At 37.5% G+C, this 15,833-nt stretch overlaps 1 pseudogene; it reads right to left on the bottom strand.

The window, feature by feature from the left end:
- Nucleotides 1–688: 688 nt before the first annotated feature.
- On the bottom strand, nt 689–842 carry LOC131511278 (U2 spliceosomal RNA; annotated as a pseudogene).
- Between the last annotated feature and the right edge of the window lie 14,991 nt (nt 843–15,833).

Here is a 15,833-nt window from a genome sequence, read left to right as displayed (position 1 = left end):
TTTTGAGACCCTTTGCCAAAGAGTTCAATGTCAAACCATGCCTTCCTTAAGGGTACTGCAAGTGAATTGGGAAAAATGGATCCTTCTCAGAGAAGGAAATTAGGGTAGGAAGCATTAAAGCAGATGAATCACATTCTATGCAAAAATCAGTGCCTAATAATAAGATGAAGGTGGCTTGACTTCCAGAGATGGATAACGAATGTTCCAAGGTGATCCCAGAGGCACTTGGCAGGAAAGGCAGTGTTATTCCCTTAAGAACAAACAGTTGAACGAATGTACTTGAACCAGTTTAGCTTGGAATATCTCCTTCATTTCACTGATCATATTGAAGAACTCCAGAAACTACTTTCAAGGAATTCTCCAACTACTCAACCATATCCAATAGGTATAAAGCCTAAGGCAAACCTTGGCAACCACAAGGATACCATAAAGTGTACCCTGAAAGATCATCTCCTTCTAGGGCCTGCAATAAGTAAGCTCCTTGCTATTCCAAAGGAAAATTTGTTTAAGTAAGTCTAAATTTACCAATGCCAATTTCAGCGTTACCACTGAAAAAACTAAAACAATTGTCATTCAGGTGGCACTCTGATTTGTCATCAATTCAGAATTTACTAAATCTTAAAATTTCCTAATTATATAATACTGCTTTCAAAGAATCCAGGGACAGGACTGCATTTTGAAGATGTATTGATGATGTGCTCAAAAAGCCTTGTGGAAATAACCATTGACTACCTCACTTGATGAAATTAGTTACAAGAATGAGGAAAAAATTTTTCATATAAAATCAGAAATGGTAATGTCTCCTTCTACACTTGATCTTAGCCAAAAGGCCGAGAAGCAATTTTAATGTCTCCTTCTAAAGTTACCTATGTTACTAGCATTCACCCCACCTAAGACAATATGAATGTAATTACAGTTACCCTTCTAAAAAGGCCAGGCATGAATTTTAAGCTACTTAATAGCTCTTGAATTTCTACCAGGTTTTCAGTTATGAGGCCAATCACTGTTTCAGCTATACAAGTACTGTTTCCCATGGCCCTGACCGCAGTAAGAGTTAAGTCTGACATCTGGAAAGCACAGCAGCCCCTGGTGTCTGGGCCATGTCCCCAGTTAGTGAAATCAGAATCTCTGGTGGTGGCAAGGGGGAGGATTCGATACTGAAATGCTCCTAAAAGTTTCCCAGGTGATTCTGTTGTGTAGCCAGGGTTGTGAATCACTGTGGCGGATAAACAGCATTGTGCTGAACACAGTGATGGACATAAGCAACATGTAATTTATTCCTTGCCCTTAAGGACTTTGCCTCGGGGAAATAATTCTGCAATTATTCTGCAAATAATGAATATCTTTTGGAGCACTTCACTACTTGTTTTCCCCTTCCCTGAAACTTTTCCACCTACAGGCTGCCACTGGAGTGGGCTTAGGCAGCTTTCTGTATCAAAAATCCCTGCCCCTGCCAACCACGCTGATCAAACGGAGGACTGGATATGCAGCACAAGATGAAATGATCGAATCTTTGAAGTTTGGAAGTAAGATCCTAAAAGTCAAATTCAGTTATTTGAGGGCAGTTGAGCTGAAAGAAAACTGAAATGATAATATGGAAATTGGGGAGAGACAAAGGGAAGAATGTGAAAGCAAATATTCCTGGGAAAGCATCAGAGGAGTAGTGTATGATCTTGAGAGTTAGGAAGAGAGCCGCCTAGCTTTCTGATATGTTCCAGTTCATATCCTGCAAGGCCCATTTCTTGGACTCTGTGGGTCCACAATACACTGTCCTTATTTTGAGCTACTTGAGTGAGTCCCTACACCTTGCAATAAAAAATACTCCTGTCTGCTCTTCATATTCTGGGTCCCAGTTCGATACCCATCTGATCTGTGAGCCCTCCACATCCTTACCTAGTTTCATGAAAACAGTAAAAGCAGTAAGAGTTCAGATAAATGGGAAATCCAAGGGCACTAGAGAGTGGTCTCTGGGGCTTCAAAGATCAGATGGGAACTGAACTAGGATCTAGAAGGAGAGAGAATGGAGCTCACTCCAGGTAAGAGAAAGAGCAAGTCACAGATGCAGGAATGTACCAAAGGAGCTTGGAACCTACAGGGAAAGATGGGAGACACTGGAAAATTCATTTTATTTGGTGGAGATGAACCAGATTGAAGGCCAGCAATACTAACTCAATGTTCTTCTACTCCTTGGTTTCTCCTGCAGGTTAAAAGTCCTGGTGCTCCATACTCTTAAATAAATACTTTCTAAAGTCTTAAATACCTCCCATTCTGCCTAACTATTCTGGGTGAAAATGCAGTAATAATAACAAATTAAAAGTAATAAAAGAAAAGCATTGATAGAAACAAACAGACAATTGCTTGCCAGTGTCTACCCAAAATAGTACACACCAGTGGAAGCTTATGGCCTGTTTTATTCCCTGCATCCTCTGGCAGAAATTGGTTACTGAGAATGTTTTACTCCTATTGTCAAAGTAATTATGTATCTTTAAAGTTTTTTTTTAACTTACTTGCATTTTTTTTAAATTTTTTTTAACGTTTATTTATTTTTTGAGACAGAGAGAGACAGCGCATGAACGGGGGAGGGGCAGAGAGAGAGGGAGACAGAATTGGAAGCAGGCTCCAGGCTCCGAGCCATCAGCCCAGAGTCCGACGCGGGGCTCGAACTCACGGACCGCGAGATCGTGACCTGGCTGAAGTCGGACACTTAACCGACTGAGCCACCCAGGCGCCCCAACTTACTTGAATTTTTACATGCATGGCTAGCATATTGGTCATAGTCCATGACCATTGTTGGTGACAGGAAAGAGTACATTTCAGTATTAACTATAATTAAAATGCATTTTTGGATAATATTCTATAAATATTGAATTTATCTGTGAAGTTTGCAATAGTATTAACCATCAGCAGGAATAATGAGAACAAGGTTCTAAGTATTAGGAAAACTTTCAGTTCAAGCACTTTTCCATCAGTGATATAGACATAGAGTCAAGGTGTGTAGCCAGGGGCAATGCAGGCAATCAGCCAATATGCATCAGCGTACCAGTCCTAGACTGACAATTGCCGAGGGCCCTGAGAGTGACTCTCACCAGCTCACTTCCAGTAACCTTCTTGCTAGAGTATCTACATTCAGTATCTTCTATCTCAACTAAACCATGTCCTTTAAATTAGAGATTGCCCATGCTGGATGGGCTATTAGAGATTATCTGACATTTTGCCAATGAGGAAACTAAGGTGGATAATTGTTGGGATTAAGGGAAATGCTGAATTTACTTTTTTTAAAAAATACATTTTTTCTTCCATCTAATATCTCCATCATTTAACTGGAATAACTTTTTAAAGTCTCTCATTCTCTTTCCTTAGAATGCAGGCAGGAGCAGCTTGTGCAAAACCAGCCTACTCCATACGTCAAGCAGTGTTTGTATATATTTCAGCGTATCCAAGCAAGGCCTTTTTAACTTTCCATCCTACGAACGGAGCTGTACTTTCCTGAATGGCAGCCAGGAAAAAACTTGGAGATTTGGCAGGAAGACTGTGGGAAGCCTGGTGCAACACCAGGCTGAGATCTGGAGCAGAGGCTTTCTACAAAGGCAGAGGAGTGCAACACCTCCCTTTGTTTAGTGCTACATACGAGTACAAATGGAGCCCCCAGATTGCAATCAGGCCTATTGTATAAACTTGGGGTTTCCATGCCATACAGCATTTTTGGCACAAGTACCTTATTATTTTTCAGCTGGAAAACCAATTAGCATTCTTTTTATATCTGGGTGTTAATACTTGGGACTTAGAGCGATATTTTGGCCACCAGCCCACATGGCTGTAGTCTCTTGGGCAATGCCTGACAAATTAAGATAAAACCGTTACTTCATGTTTTCCTACAAAGAGAAAACAAAAACTGTTTCCTGCTCTTATTAATTGGATGAAGTCAATTTCCACATATAACAAATAAAAAGGTAGGCATAATCAGGGTGTCAACCCAGAGCTCTTATCTCTCCCCAAGCTGGTTCCTCTGTAGGAATGTGAGGGAGCAAGAACTGTCAGGTTCTGACTAAGCTTTCCTTCTCTTAGAAAATCTCCTCACAGTCAACAGAGGATGGGCTTCAAGCACCACGAGGTCACCCTTTGGCCTCTGGCGTTTTTGCTTCCCAAGTTCGAGCAGTGTGATCTACCTGTTAGCAGATTCCAGTCTTGACAAGTGCATTAGTCATAACAGTCAAGAGGGCACTGCCCAGTTTGAAAGAAATAAAGAGAGCCAAATATTTCTCTGTCTTAAGAGCAGAGCAAAGTAAAGTTCACACTCTAGGAATGCGGTTTGTGATTTGAGAAAGCCATATCTGGGCTGCTGTCTCAGAATCTGAGCATATGAAGTGGAGGAAAGGAGGTTGAAATTGTTTTCAGAGGTGCCCATCCTGTGAAATACTCCCTTATGATAAACAAGCCTTGCCATGGTGACACAACTTAATGCCATAATCAGAGGAATGTGGCCCTCCAGCAAGCAGACCACAACTTGGGAAAATCTCCAGGATGATGAAAAATATTTAGAAGGCAAGTGGTAAAACAAACAGAAAGGAAACAGCAAACCAATTGCAGTCTGAAGACGAAAATATGTTGGACACAAGAAATAGTTTGGGTGTAGTTACAACAACGTTTCTGTGTTGTTGGTACTGAATGTACATTTCTTTGCTAGAAGTGGCCTGAGGGGCCTGCTGCTCCCCTTCAAGACTTTCTTTGTAAATAGTGGGTGTGGCATCCTAAAAAAAAAAAAAACAAAACAAACATTTGAAAGGCTTCTTTAAAGGATTTTTACAGAACATATTCTTTGCAACAAAATCTATTCTGGAGCTATATAATTTAACAAGGGGGCTGTATTCTGAGTCATACGGAAATTTATTATCCTTTTTTTTTTCTTATTGCTGTGTTTGCTATCAAACACAGAAAATGATTGCCTGTAATAACCTAGAGGAGTGACTAGAAAATGTCCAATCTTGCACAGGAAAAGAAGCATGAAAATTGATGTCTTAGGCACCCATTCCCCTACGTACAAGGTGACCACAATCCCAATTTGCCAGCAGTCACAGTTTACTCCAGTTGTCCAGGTCTCATTACTAATAGTGCCCCTTTCACTCACAAAAACGGTTTGGGTAATAAATAATTTAATGACCCTACTCCTGCACAGAGACGAACAGTCAACTGTCTATTCCTACGTCCTCAGAGGACACCAGTGTAATGCTTGCCAAGCTCAGAACCTGAAAGCAATAGAAAAAAGGGAGGGGGAAGGGAGCTGCTGTCATCTTGCCCAGAAGAATCTTCAACAGTTTGACTAAAAGAAGCATAGAAAAACCATGCTTCCGCTTCTGCTGGGGAAAGGAGAGAAACTGTCCAATTGCAGAGATCCCCTGAGGCAGCCTTCAGGAGTACCTGGGTGCTTCCCACGAGATTCTGAAGTGAGGTCTACACAAGTGTTTCTTTGTCAGCTCCTGAAAGGCAGGAGTCATTTCAAAAGCAGATATGCATGTTTTTTGTGCCTCGCAGTTTCAAATGTACAGATAGCCCCCACACCAATGATTTGACTTGTGACTTTTTGACTTTACCATGATGCACAAGTAATACACGTTCAGTAGAAATCATACTTCAAATTTTCTATTTTGATCTTTTCCAGGGCTAGCAATATGTGCTATGGTCCTTTCTTGGAATGCTGGGCAGTGACAGTGAGCCACAGCTCCCAGTCAGCTGCATGACTATGGGGGTAAACAACCAATCCACTTACAACCATTATGTTCCCAGGGGCACCTGGGTGGCTCAGTCAGTTAAGCATCCAACTTCTGCTCAGGTTATGATCTCGTTTTGTGACTTCGAGCCCTGCACTGAGCTCTGTGCTGATAGCTCTGAGCTTGGAGCCTGCTTCGGATTCTGTGTCTCCCTCTCTCTCTGCCCCTCCCCCCTCGCGTTCTGTCTGTCTCTCTCTCAAAAATAAACATTTTTTTAAAAATTAAGAAAGCAACCATTCTGTTCCCATACAACCATTCTGGTTTTCACTTTAAGTGAAATTTCATGATCTATTCAACATGTTATTATAAAATAGGCTCTGTGTTACATGATTTTGCCCAACTGTAGGCTAAAGTAAGTGTTCTGAGCATGTTTAAGGCAGGCTAGGCTAAGCTATGATGTCCAGTAGGTTAAGTGTATTAAATGCATTTTCAACTTCTGATATTTTCAACTTATTATGGGGAATAGGGATGTAACCCAGACATAAATCGAGGAAGATCTATCTATACTGCTTAGATGTTCCAAAGCAGAAAGTATTTAGCCATTTCATATTGCCACCAGCACACTGCTGGGCTGAAGCTATTTGGATCAAAATGGAAATTCTTTGATCTCTTTTACATCTAAGTTTAACTGTGGCCTGGGCCCAAAAGGTGGACTAATTTTGGCAACTTCCCTTGTACACTTTTATCTAAAGATAAAAGGAACACTTGGAAGCATAAACAGAAGGTGCATTTCTGTGAGTCCAGTAGCCATCACATCAAACAAACAAGACTATAGAAGCTTCTGCTGAACAGTAGCTCTAATTTCTTCAGCTCTGCTCTCCTCCCTCATTCACTGGCAGCTAGTAGGATTATTTCCTTCCATTGTAAACATATAAAGATAAAAGAATATTAAATAATTTAAAAAGCAAAGAACATTTCCAGTACAGTGGCTTTCAGTTTTACATGAAATTTTAAAAAATTAAAACACCATATTTTTTAAGTTATGAAATTATTACACTGGCCTTGGGTCCAGGAGTTCAAGCATGCTCTGAAAATGTGTGGATGACGGGAGATGTTAGAAGAGTCACTCTCCTAACCTCCTCTGTCTCAAGGGTCTGAGCTTTAATTGGAATTTACAGTATGGGAAGCTTGGCTCAGTTAGAATGGAACATAGGCCCCCATAGGAAGTCAGCCTAGAGCTCCAGGAAGGAATCATGACTTCACAATTTGTGAATTCTTCAGTCAAGGACCAAATGAAAGCAACTCAAGAGTCCAGTGGAATTTATTGTAGCCTATTTGATTTCATAGAGCTACAGTCCATGCCAACATAAGCCAAGGGATAATGTAGTTCAAAAAGTGGAGAGGTGGTCTCTTTATAGGGACATACATCTGAGAACACAGTTTAGCTGAATGAAAATCAGATAAGCTCTGAGCAAAGGTACTGGGCACATTATTGCCAAAGCAGTGCACTCAATAAGGACAAAAATTACCAAACTGGAAGGAGAGGTTTCTGGCCTTTGCTTGCCAATCTTTAAAGAGACAAGTTGAGTTTCTTGAAAGACTCTTAGGATACACAGGACCTGGCTAAAAGAGCATGACATGGCTTAAACATACCAGCTTTGCTGACTACCTCCATACCAACCAGATAAACGAACCAGACCAGTGCTGGGAAGAGCTGATAGAAGGTAATACAGCAGAATTTATGGATTAAAAGTTCCTAATATAGAGAATTGAAATAACACTGAAAGACACTTTTTGTGGGTCATCAAAGGGCATCACAGCATTAATTTATCTGCTGAAATGTACTTTTTGATTTTTATTCCTTTGAATGAAATTGCTTTTTTTGGTCTTGTTACATTGTTGGCTTAACGTTAGGGGAATAGAACCACCTTTATTGAGTTTTCAGTGGTAAACTTTTCCCAGGTTTCTGGATAAGGGGATGTGACTCAAGCATGAGAAATATGAAATTCCCATTAACGTTTCCTGGCCATCTCAAAAATCAGAATTCCTCATAAAGCTTGGGAGTTGCATTAGATCATATCTAAAACCCCTTCCAACAATGCAACTTTTGCATAACAAGAATCTCAACAGTCTTAAAGAACTTCTTTTTTGTCCATTTCAACACCCCCAAGAAAAGAAAAATTGGCAGCACAGCCAGAGGTCAAGAGAAAATGTAAGTAGAGAGAGGCTCAAACCACGTTATTGACAGACATGTGATTCCCACGCCCTCCTTGAAGCAGTTCTGTGTCATGAGAGGAAGAGCCTGAGCCACCATGGCTGACCTTCTCTGAATACTCCTCTCTTTGATTAAAAAAAAAAAAAAAAAAAAAAAAATATATATATATATATATACACACACACACACACATATATATGTATATGTATTTGCTTAAACAAAAAACACACGCATATGTTCTCACAGTCAATCCACACAAAAGTATGTGTAATGAAAAATATATAGATACAATGTATTTATACATATGTGGGTCATATATATTTACATATGATTCTATTATGCCAAAGCAACTTCTTTTCATGGGGGGCTTAAAGAACTTTCTAATTTAATTTTAATAGATATAGATCTGGCTCTTTCTGTATAATAATTGAATGGTCTGAATTATATTTATTCTCTCTTTTGTTAATAGTATTCATTTTGTTTCTACTACTTGCTATTGTAAAAGAGAATACCCTTTTAAATATATTTTACTGACTATGAGTGAATATTTCTGTGGGGCAAATTCCTAGAAGTAGATGTAAGGCCACAGATTAAGCTTACTTTAAATTTTGGTAAATATTGCCTAATTTATATATGCTTTGGTCATATGTATTTCTTCTGTAAATGATCCTTTGTTTCTTTTTTCCACCTTCTATTTGGTTCTTTGTGTTTTGCATATTCATATGTAGTCACTCTTTGCATATTGCAAATCTTTTATATATGTTGTAAATATTTACCCAGTCTGCAGCTTATCATTTAACTTTTCGTATTGTTGTCTCACAGAAGGACTTTTGTTTTTATGTGGTTGAAGTTAGAAATACATTCTTATATGATTTATGATTTTTGTGTATTATTTAGGAAAGCTTTCCCAGTACCAAGAGTTATATAAAATTTGTCTACATTTTCTTCAAATACTTTTATAATTTGTTTTTAACATTCATTCTCAATAATCTCCCCAAAATTTATTTTTGCTTATGATGTGAGCTATGAGTTCAATTTTTAGCCCAAAAGGATAGCCAACTGTTATAACACAATTCAGTGAGAAGTCTTGAATATTTTTACTGATAAGAGATGACATTTTTACTATAAATTATATTCCTGTATATTCCTGGGTTCCCATTCTATTTTTTTCTATTAATGTGTTTGTCTATTCCTGTGCCAAAATACACTGTTTAAATTGCCTTATACTGGGATGCCTGGTTGGCTCAATCATTGAGCAACTTGATTCCAGCTCAGGTCATGATTCCAGGGTTGTGGGATCGAGCCCTGCCATGTCAGGCTCCACACTGAGCATGGAGTTTGCTTAAGATTCTCTCTCTCTCTCTCTCTCTCTCTCTCTCTCTCTCTCTTTTCCTCCCCCTTTGCCCCTGTCACCCGTTCACACACTCTTTCTCTCAAATAAAAAATAAAATAAAATTTTAAAAATTGCCTTATACTATGTTCTGCTTATTAGTAGGTCAAATCCCACTATTTTCTTTTTTAAAAATTTAACATACTAAGCATTGCTGGTCTTTCTTGCTTATATATGTGAGAGACAACTGTCAGCATCTTTACATTGTTGAGGCTTCCCACTGAGAAATACGGACTTGCACTTTAGATTTGTAGACTTTTAAGTACTCTGTTCATAAAAGTATGGCATATTTCTTAGTTATTCTAAATATAAAAAGAGTTTTATTGCTATTATGAATGAAATTCTGTTTATCATTATGTTTTCAAACTGGTTATTGCTAACATCAAGAAAGCCAATGATTTTTGTATATTGACTTTTATATCTGATCACCTAACTATATTCTGAAAGTACCCTCTTAAATTCTAAATTTTCTCATCAGCCTCTGATTTTCTTAGTAGAAAACCTTATATATTTCTCAAATTACTTATTGGGATTTTATAAAAACTTAAAACTCAAGATTTTTAAGATCAACCAATCAACAGTTATGTTTTGAGAATGTTATAGACTGAATGTCTATATTTCCCCAAAATTCATATGTTGAATCCCTAATCAGCAGTGAGACGGTTTTTGGGGATGGGGTCTTAGGAAGGTAATTAGGGTTAAATGAGGTGGTGAGAGTGGGGGTCTCATAATAGGATTAGTGGTTTTATAAGAAGAGGAAGAAAGACAGATCTCTTGCTTTTTCCTAGTACACATACCAAGGAATGGCCACGTGAGAACACAGCAAGATAGTAGCTATATGCAAGCTGGGAAAAGAGCTGTCATCAGAACCCAACAACACTGACACCCTGGTTCCAGACTTCCAGCCTTCAGAACTATGAGAAAACAGACTTCTGTTATTTAAGCCACTGACTCCATGGTATTTTTTTATGGCAGCCCACAATGACCAAGAGAGCTTACATTGTTTCAGGCATGGTGGGGATATTCTTGGGATCCCAATGAAACAACATTTTAACTCTTGTTTGCGAAACTTACAGGTTCAATACTTTGACATTATGGTTTGCTTGTTTGGGATTTTTTGGTATAGATCAAGTACCATATTCTTTTCCTAGTAGGTTTATCCTACTCCTCCCACACATACACAAAAACAGTCTCATATTTAATAGCTGCTTTCAATGTCTAATGCTTGTCAGTAGGCTACCAGTGAAACTTAAAAATCAAGAATATATAAACTACAAAGGGAAGTCATCCCTAAAACTGAATAAATAAGGACAAGAGGAAATCATTTTCAGCTTCACTAGCACACAGGCTATTTCTATTCTTAGCTAACCAGGGTCTTCCACAGAAGAACACCCTCTGGGGTCAGGGTTTGCCTACAAATGGAAACACTGCAGCAGATTTCCTCTGAGTAGCCCAGCCCCTCAGTTTGCAAGGCCACATTTCCTGCAGGAAGGAATTCCTGCGGCCAGAATCCTTGCTAACTTCCCTTCCCAAAACAGATGCTTCATATAAGGACACACTTTCTCTGGTTCTGTAGGTCCAAAAGAATATGGAAAAATTAAGATAAACAACTTCTGTGTGATCTTATCCCTCCATCTTCTTTCTTACAAGCTATGAGCTTATTTCCTTCAACTTACTTTGTATGTAGTAGATCCATTTGGTTTATAGATACAGATAGGAGAGACTCATGGATGAGAAGATGTCATGTTCTAACTTTATTTATCTGGCTTTGCTCCCTGAGCCATCCCTGACTGACTGGTTTTCCAGAGCACTGTTTTGAGGAAAGGCCTCAGGCTGCCTCTGGCCATGACCAATGAATACCATTGGTCTGCCATTAGCATGGGAGAAAAAGTAGTGGGATGTCTGCCAAGCACTTCCCATCTTTTAACATAATTGGTTTTTTGTTTCTGAGCGTAGGTTATATAACCTTGGAAGTTCTATTCATTTGTAGCTATCGTACACATAAAAGGAAAAATATTGGGTTTTTTCTATCTTAAATCAACAAAAAGTCTTAAACAATTAAGTGCTCTTAAATCTAAGAAGGCTTAATGCTAAACATTGAGTCTGTTGATGTATAACCAAAGCAAGGCTTAAGTCAAAATAGTACAATGTATAAACATTATTACTTAGTTGTGATTTTCCTCATTACAATTAGTAGTAGTAGTATAGTAGTATTACTAAAAACTTTCAAAATCCAACTTGGTATAATATTGCGTGACATATAAGATTATCAATAAAGTATCAGCCAGATATTTTCAGATAAAAAGAGAGTACTTAATTTTCACAACTGAAACATGTCATGAGGCTAAGGCTAAAGAAAGAATATGAATATTGTTGGTTTTTACCAAAGATGAGCTTTATGTTTTGTGCAATTGAGTGAGTAGCACATCCCCCAAAATTAGACTTTGTAAAATATTTGAGAAACATTCAAGAAAATAGTGATGCATTGTTCTAGGCATTGGAGGTTCACAAATCTGTTCTTTAAGGTGGGATTATCTGTAAAGTCTGATAGTGACAACAGTTTATAAAAAAAGGAAAAAAAAGATTTAGCTATGCTTTGGGATATTATATCATAAGAACTCAAATCACTATTTTCCCACATCTACATATTTTAAGATTTTATTTTTTTTTACACACAAGAAGTAATTCTTTCTAACCACCCACTACTGTGACTCAACTTGTCTATTACATTGGAAACACTGTATAAGCAAAGAGAAAAGGGGGAATTCACTTGGAAAATTAGCTAACAATCATCATAGGAATCCATTTCCACAAACCATTATGACACATCTTAAGATATGCCCCACAGATTCACACAGAAATTTGGGCTACAAAACAAATATTTATATTGATACCATATTTTTTACTAATCTTCCAGTGTTTTAAACTATTTTAAACAGCCATCTGTAATGTGTTTCCATGAAATGTAATGGTACTTCCTTCTAGTGATGATATGCCTATCACTGTTTCCCACTAAATACTTAACAACATGTCCTTTGTCAACAAGCTTGGGTAAGAAATGAGTTTTTAGACTATGTGCTTACCATTAGCCAATAACTAGTTGATGTTCACACCTCTAAGGACCTAACCCATTGGCCCTTAAGGGAGATTTCTCTTCAAAATAACAAATGGATTTTTTAAATTATGAAAAGTCATTTTCCCCACAATCTAGTTAAACAATATTTATAAAAGGTTGAAAGCTTTGTCGTATCTCATTAGAATGGTAAGATGCTTAATCATACCTACTTTTTTTACTATGTCCCTGAAATGTAACAATATTCAGAAATGTTAAAAAAAAATGTGTTCCAGTTCCTGTAGCGATAGGATACTATGAATGTACAATTTTGGTATTTCTCCATTGAAAACGATGTCTTTGGAGTGACCAGAAGACCAGTGCTTCTTTTAACTCATGCGGCATTTGATCCCTAACACTAACAAACCACATCATAACACTTAAACACTTTAGATGTAAAGAAATTCCTTGTTTCTATTTTGTTACAAATTTTATTTTAAAAACTCCCACTCCAAAATAATCTGCTGCAAAAGACAGGCTCTGTATAGGAAAGCTATGACACGTCTATATTTATAGATGAGACCTAAAACCAAACAAGCATATATCCGAGCAGCTCTTCATCACTGTGGTCTAGCATGCTGTTGTTTATGGCATTTCCCTGCAGGCCCTAGCCTTGAATCCCAGCTTGACAACTTTCTAACAGTGTGACCCAGTACATGTTACTTAAACACCTGTGTTCTGAGTTTCCCCATACATAAAATGAATGCCCATTCAGAAGGTGGTGCAATCATTAAATTAATAAACACACATAAATACATGTAAAACACTTAAAATTGTTTTAAGCACAAAATAAGTATAATTTAAGAATTAAAAAATGATGTCAGAAGTTTTCAGGAAAAGGCAGTTGTATTGAGGAGCAAGAATTAACAATAAAGCAATAGAATGTATTTTCTAAAACTGGAAAAGATATAATCAGGGTATAGTGATGACAATACCCAGTCTGGTTCACCTGGTCTTTGTGTAGTAAGGTCTTACATGTGTGTCAGACTCTGTCACAGGTTTCAATGCCTCTTCATTTTTCACAGGATTGATCTCATGAGAGTTTACTAAGGGGCATAGGCAGAATGACAAATGGACTGTTAACTAAAGTTCATTGTCTTTGTTTTGTTTTGTTTTGTCTTGTTTTGTTTCACAACCATAATGTTTCCTAAATGAAGTATAAAATGTATGGGCTTCACAATTTTTTATCAGATGAATGGTTTTGTTTCATAGTCAAAGTATTCTGTAATTATCTTTAGGTAATACAGTGAGTCTGGCACAAAGCTAGGTATTCACTCTGCAAAAATTGTGAACAATTGGGAAGTTAACTGAATTAAATGGCATCATTTATTAAAGCTTAGCTATTATTACTTTATTAACATTTGTATAAAGAATGAAGCCATGAGGCAAAATGATCTAGCTTAAAAGCAAAGTATCAACACTATTAGATCCCTACATGATCACAACCTACAATACAAGATAGTATCACAAAATTTAAAGTGGAAAGAGATATAATCTAACCTCCTATATTTTACATTTGAGTACGCTGGAATTCCCAGTAATGAGTATACATTAACTATGGGAATTATGAAGTTATAGAATCCCAACAAGAAACAAGGCCCCTAAACTCTTGTTTTTTTTTGTTTTTGTTTTTCTTTTAATCTATTCCAAACCACCTCCTTGTTGCAAGGTTCAACTTTTTTTTTCTCTGAATTAACATTGTTTGGTGATTAAACTGAATACGTTTCATTTTATAGATAGGAGGTGAAATATACTAGGTCCCCTCTGATTAAATGCTAAATATATTTCTTGGCTCATTGCCTGTATGTAGTTTATAAATGATTTATTGTACAGAGATTCTCAATGATTTGTGTCAGCCACAATGCAAGGTGAAAAGGGGCTCAATTTCAAAATTAGGGAAACCATTAATAACAGCGTTAAAATTTTCAACCATAATAATTTAGCAAAATAGAAATGGAAATGGGGGGTTTTTTAAATTTATTTCATTAGAGTTTTGCCTGTAACCTTTTCCTTTAACATCATTGCTTCAGCCACATTGTCATCTTTCTCCCTTGAAAGAGACCAACAGATCAAACCTTTGCTTTTGGCACTTATTGAAGTTGAGCATTTGAGAATAACTAGGTTGAACTTCAGCACTGTCAATTCTAACCTGAGTTTTAAATATCACATCACTTCAGGCAAATGGCATACAGTTATGGGGAAGAAAGTGGTTCCTATATTTATCTTACTAACGTGATTTTTTTGGATGAGTAAATGTACTCAATGTCTCGCAGTCATTCTGTCCAAGGAACAGCCTGGTGGGACAGGCATATTTGGCGTTGGACTGAGGGTGGCTCCTTGAAGATAATACAAACTGCATTGACATTTTATTGAATCCTGCAAATAGCATCATATTCTGCTTCAAAGCAGAGATATATCAGAAGCCAGGATGCTTTTCTCTAGGAATTTCTATTGATGCTGAAAAGTTTAAAAATGTCTTTCACTGTGACAGAGCAATACTAATGAGAAGAGTTTGAGCATTGGCAAGAATTATAGTATGTCAAGTTATTCAAGGGATTACATTAATATTTCCCTTTTGTTTTGAGATCAGTAGTACTGGTATTGAGTAGCCTTTTCCCATTTCATTACCTGGTGAACTGCCTTTCCTTCCTTGCCCTCTCAAAAATCCCCTCTTCCTTACAGTCTTCCCAAACTCCCTCAGACAGTTAGTAGCTCCCTTCCCTCTGAACCAAAAGCACACTGAACACCACTTTAACAGCATTTTTTGCACTGTGTCACTATTATTTATTTCACATCGGGCCTGACTGGAGTATAGTAACTGGGTCTAGTCATCTTTGTATCTGCAGTACCCCCCACACGGGGCAGTATCAAGATCTGTCTTAAACTGTTGGTCCAGTAACTTTACTATATTCCTTCAGGTTAATTAAGAAAACTTAATGCAGGAGTCATGATAATGAATACAATTATGTGTTAAATAAAGGAGGAGTAACAGTCTGTGCTCATACAACTGATACGTGTAAGCACTATGAACACACGTACACACTGAATTAGGTCCACAATCCCTCATCTGAAACTCTTGGGGATAGCTGTATTTCAAAATTCAGAGCTTTTAAATGAATTGTAGAATACGACAGTCTATAAAAGGCATATTATTTAATATTTCCATCATAGTCTGGGTCAGGATCCCCCCCATACCACATTAATATTTCTGTAGCATAAGTATGAATATTCGCCTTTAGAAGAATAAAGACACAAGTGACCTCATCCAGTCAGGTTAGGTTTTGCCACCAACGAGTTTGACACATACTTATGAACACTTTTTTGGATTTTGGAATTGTGAATAAGGGATTATGAACATGCATAACAAAATTGATTTGGTGCTTCATCCAGGCTGCCTCTTTGAATGAACTC

This window comes from Neofelis nebulosa, chromosome 4, assembly GCF_028018385.1.
Source record: "Neofelis nebulosa isolate mNeoNeb1 chromosome 4, mNeoNeb1.pri, whole genome shotgun sequence".
In the NCBI taxonomy this organism is placed as follows: Eukaryota; Metazoa; Chordata; class Mammalia; order Carnivora; family Felidae; genus Neofelis; species Neofelis nebulosa.
The sequence above is the reverse complement of the archived record's forward strand: the minus strand, read 5'-3'. Positions and strand labels throughout refer to the sequence as shown.